At 34.1% G+C, this 5,705-nt stretch overlaps 1 long non-coding RNA gene across 1 annotated transcript; it reads left to right on the top strand.

The window, feature by feature from the left end:
- The first annotated feature begins 4,483 nt into the window (after positions 1-4,483).
- Positions 4,484-5,225, top strand: LOC145109956 (uncharacterized). Its single transcript, XR_013709357.1, has 2 exons — positions 4,484-4,869; positions 4,960-5,225. It is a non-coding gene; the product is annotated as an uncharacterized LOC145109956 (long non-coding RNA).
- The last annotated feature ends 480 nt before the right edge of the window (positions 5,226-5,705 follow it).

Here is a 5,705-nt window from a genome sequence, read left to right as displayed (position 1 = left end):
TCTTTATTACATCAAAAGAGTTACAATAGTTGACCTAGACTATTACATCGTCTAAAATGCTTAGCCTTGAAACCTGGGCGTTACAGCTTACACGACCTAAATGAGAGTTGAAGATCTCATTAATAGGAACTCAACGATAAAAAGACAGACAAAAACGGAGTCTGTATGGATAAGTTACGAATTTTACACGGACATTTAACAGTGTAATCTTCTCATACTATTAAATTTAAAATCGGTCGAGAATTAGCCGATGGAGTCAAAAGGAAAGTTGTAGATCTTGTCTTTATCTACGCGTGGATATAAAGAACGTCAAAAACAGAGTTCGTATGCGAAAGTTATGAATTTTTAAAGATTGGTTGTTTTACCTGCGTCCGTCGCCACGTGTCAGCACCAGACTTCGCCTTGGAGCCTATGCAAGGCTCACGACGTGAGCACCTTTCTCACGACGTGAATCGGCCCAGACATCCTATAAATAGAGGCGTAAATCACCCTCAAAACTTACGCCTTTCATACTCTTTCTCTCCCATTACCCCCAAACCCTCTTCCCCCTTCCCTAGCACCTCCTAGGTGTTAGAGGCGAGTCCCGGAGCGCCGGAAGACTCCGAGAAGAAGAGCTTTCGGCTCAGAAGTTCTGCCCCTGCAGAGCCCGGCTCCTAGCCAAACCCCTGGTAAGTGAGATATGCTTACCCTACCTTAAGTATAGCTTATGTTTAAATATAGTAATGTTATTAGGACGTTATAATAAATATTTGGGCTATTATTATGAGTTATATAAGTGTCATTATAATATCTTTTTTGACCACTCGTGGTACGGAAATCTGGTTTAAAGGGCCGCATATGGTTGTTGGATTTCAGAAGTGCTATATGCCAAAAGGGTCCTGCCCTCCGGTGTTTTATGTCTGACCCCTGTCTGTACATAGTGGTTGGAAAATATTGTTTAAACGTTTATATAATAGTAATAATAGCTAGACTATTAATTAGTCGCGGGTAACGTCGGACTAAACTCTAGTGGTATTGATACTAGGTTTTATCAAGGGAAAATTGTTTTGAGATAACGAAGTGCTGTCCAAGTACCGAGTCACCACCTTACCAGGTGAGTGCATAGTTACTTTCATCTTACACATAGATATGAAGTATTTTATATAAATTACGTGCTATGTGTGCATATTATCTGTTTATTTGAGATCTATGTTGGATGAACAATTTTATACATGTTTTAAGTGATTTAAACTGTATATGTATTTTATATCTACGAATATGTTGGGTAAAACATGGGTAGATGAATGATGAGAGATGAAAGATGATATGAGTGAACATTGGTATCTATAGACTTAGTGCCTAATAATAAACATTGGTAGCTATGGACATAGTACCTATTGAATAAACGCTGGTAGCTATGGAGTTAGTACCTGATGGATAAACATTGGTAGCTATGGACTTAGTACCTATTGAATAAACGCTGGTAGCTATGAACTTAGTACCTAAAGGATAAACGTTGGTAGCTATGGACTTAGTACCTGATAGATAAACGTTGGTAGCTATGGACTTAGTACCTGATAGATAAACGTGCGTAGCTATGGACTTAGTACCTATTAGATGAACACTGGTAGCTATGGATTTAGTACCCGATGAATGAACTTTAGCAGCTATGGATTTAGTGCTTTACGAATGAGCATTGACAGCTATGGACTTAGTGCCTGTCTTATAAACCCTGGAAGCAAGGGACTTCGGAATGAATGAATGCATGATATATGACTCTTAGGGTAGACCCTTAAGAGTGAGGAAGATAATGGGGATGGGTAATTGGGTTGATTGTTTGACGTTCAAACATAATAATTATATTATTGTGGGTTGAAAACCCTATGTACTCACCAGGTTTCACAATCTGACCCACTCAAGCTTATTTGTATCACATGTGTCGATATTAAGTTACTTTACACTGATGGATTTAAAAGAGATGTAGATCACTAGTGTAAATGAATGTAAGTTCTGTTTATGCTTATGTTTCTGTATTGACGATGACATCCCAAATGTTTTAAAATAGATAAAAATACATTTCTTCAGAAATGATTTGATAACGTATTTATCATGTTTTTCTGGGAACAAATTCCGCAACATTTTTATTAAAAGAGGTACTCTGATTTTTATAAAGCATAAACAAAATCGGTCTTTTCTGGCCGTGAAAATGGGGATATCACATAAATCAACAATACCTAAACATCTAAACTACTTTTCAGTTGGTCCTACAACTATGACATCTTTAATTTATGCACCAGAACGTTTTCAGTTCATTCTGGAGGTGGCATACGAATTCCAAAACAGTAAATAACAGTAGAAAAATAGAAACCTTAAACAGGAAAAAGAGAAAACGAAGAACGTACTCATAAAATAACGGGATCGTAGTGCTCGTCTTCCATGTCGGAAATGGGTGTCGATGCGTGTCGGAGATGAGAATTGTGTGTCGGAATCGAGTCGGAATGTCGGAATCGGAATGCGCCTTTCCGGAATGAAATTGTTGCCTCAAATTATATTCCGGATTTTGAAATTCAATATCCCGATCCGGAGCATATAATGAAATGGGTTGAGTCATCCAAAAAATAATCACATTCCGGAATATGTGGTTATTTTGCCAAAAAAAACCCAAAAAAATGGTTAGATTACTTAATTTCCCATATATGTGGAAATACCTTAATTTGTGCTTAATTTTTTGAAAAAAAAAATTAGTGTTGTATGTTAGTTTTATCATTTTTTTATGTGATAATTTGGTGCAATTAATTTATAGATATATGAGTGATATTCAATTATGGGTTTGCTAAGTAGCTAAGTCAGGAGGTATATCCTTTTAAAAAATATATTATATCAATATTAATATTTTATTTATATAGAATTAAAAACCATAAATTTTAATATATTTTCTATAATTTTTTAATATATATAATTTAATTATATATTAAAAAACTAAAAAAAAAAGAAATAAAGTGGTGGTGGAGATCTATGTGGTGACTCATCGCTGCTTCACTACATCCCGGATGTGGTGTTCCTAGTACGGTGAAATTGCACAGGTCACCTTCATCCCAGTGTACAGTTCGATTAAGTCTTTGATTGAAATTTTTTAGATATTTTATTTTTTTAAAAGGTTAACCAATTCTAATTTATGCTGATTTATTTATTTTAAATCACATGATTGGTAATTTCGTACGGATTCAACTAAAGATGACTGACATCATACTAAAATAATATTAATTAATATTTTACAAATGAAAGAAATATTTTATAAATAAAATATACAAATAAACATAACCAAAAAAATAAAACAAAAAGATGAATCACAAAATAATTAAGATTCGACATGATTGAAATATCCCATCATTTAAATCACCAATCCGACTTTTACAATGGTTATAACCGTCCTTGAGAACCCGTGATGCAACAATAAAACGTTTGGATTAGCAATAAAAGTTCAAATTTTCCATTTTGTTGTTGTTTTTGGTCCAAAATATTTTAAAAATATCTAACATGATAGATTTGTCTTTGATATTTTCTTTTTCTATTTTTTTTATTAATTTCATATTTTTCCGAATAAAATTAAATAAAAAAGAAAATATATAACTCTCTCTCTCTCTCTCTCCATATGGAATTACCCTTGATAGAAAATATGAACTCGAATCTAAACAAAATCAAAGTTTTGGAAACATGGCCGGTCCTGAAAAAGTAATTATTCTCAAAGGCCCAGGACGAACAAGAAAAAAATGGCCTTTATCTTTATTATAATTTTTTATTTTTAAATAAAAATATATGATAAAAAAAATTGGGCCCTGTGCAGCTGCCCATTGTGTGGTGGTGGAGATTTATGCAGTGATTCATCGCGACTTCACCACGTCCAGGGTGTGGTCTTCCTCGTGCTGAAATGTGCAGGTCACCCTCACTCCAGTGTACAGTTCGATTAAGTCTTTGATTAAAAAATTTTCGATATTTTATTTTTTAAAAGGTCAACCAATTCTCATTTATGCTTTTATATTGATTTATTTATTTTAAATCACATAATTCGTAACTTCTTAGGATTCGACTAACATCATACTAAAATGATATTAATTAATATTTTACAAATGAAAAAATATTTTATAAATAAAAGCCAACAGAAAGATGGAAATAAAAAATATACAAATAAACAAAAGAAAAGAAATAAAACAAAACGACGAATTACAAAATAAGTAAGAGTCGGCATAACTGAAATATCTCATCATTTAAATCACCGATCTAAACTTTTACCATGGTTAACCATCCTTGAGAACTCCCGAGTGCAACAATAAAAGGTTTGGATCGGAACCAAATTATCAAACTTTTTATTTTGGTGCGAATTTGGTTAAAAATAGTTTAAAAATATCTAACATGATGGATTTGCCTTTGAAATATTTTCTTTTTTCATTTTATTTATTAATTTCATATTTTTCTGATTAAAGTTAAATAAAAAAGAAAAAAAAAATAACTCTACCTTACCCTCATCTCCCTCTCCCTCTCTCTCTATCTATCTATATCTCTCCCATTCTTTTTTTTCTTTATATGGAATTACCATTGTCGAATAAATGAACTCGAATCTGAACAAAATCAAAGTTTTGGAAGCACCCCAGTAGTCGAAGATCAAGAACATCCAATGGTGATGGTGGCGACGACTTCCTCTCCCACTTTATCTGACGACGGCGTCGAGCTACGAGTTTGTACACAGAAGGTGGCGACGACGCTCCTTTAGTTTTTCGGACTCTGGTGGTGCTGGAAACTCGAGCCACAGACTGAGGCAACAACCATATCCAAACCCTTCGTGTCGGTGATGAACAGATCTTGTATACACAAACCAAGTTTGAACATTGTCAGGTATAAATACACTAGATTTCCTTCTCCGACGAATTTTCAAAAACCCTAGCCCAGCCGCCCTTCTAATTTTTTGAAACCCAAACTTTTCAGATTTGTTGCCACCCTCGTTTTTTTCTCTGCCACAGACGTGAAGATCTGGAAACCCTTGGTTTTTTTTTCTTCGGACAACAGATGGCTTAAATGTGATGTTGCTCTGGTGTGATGTTGGTGGCCTAATGAGTATTGTATGTTGAATACGGTTTATGCACTGGGTCTTGTATATCAGATTTCTAGTCTTGTATGTCAGATCTTGAACAGATGTATGTGTTTGGACTCATATGTGTTTAATAATTTCTAGGTTCATCTATGTTTAATCATTTCTAGGTTCATATGTATTTAATCATTTCTAGGTTCATAAGAATATATGTGTACTATGAATCAGGTTCATGTTTGTGTTCTTGTATATAAAGATTTATGGGAGTTTAATGTGTTCTTGTATGTTAGATTTTTTATTTTGTCTGTGTGTTCATCTGGAGAGAGAGAGGGGGAGAGAGAGAGAGAGAGATAGATAGATAGAGAGAGAGAGTTGTGTATGTGTGTTGTGTTTGTTGGAGCTAGGTAAACTTTTCGACAACTGAAGTTTCCAGCGATTAAGCTTACAAAGGAAGCAGTAGTGTCGGCGGTGGTGGTGGCCAGTATTGGTGGTGGCAGTAATGTTGATCGATGGTGTTGGTATTTTGCATTGTAAGAGAAAGGGGGTGGGTAGGGGTAATATTTTCTTTTATTCATAAAAGTATTTAAATAAAAAAAAACTAAAAAATAAAAAAGTGAGGGCAAAATTATCATTATAAAATGGT

The sequence above is a fragment of the Lactuca virosa genome, chromosome 4 (genome assembly GCF_052849685.1).
Source record: "Lactuca virosa cultivar CGN04683 chromosome 4, Lactuca_virosa_CGN04683_v6, whole genome shotgun sequence".
In the NCBI taxonomy this organism is placed as follows: Eukaryota; Viridiplantae; Streptophyta; class Magnoliopsida; order Asterales; family Asteraceae; genus Lactuca; species Lactuca virosa.
This window is presented reverse-complemented; position numbering and strand designations above follow the sequence as displayed.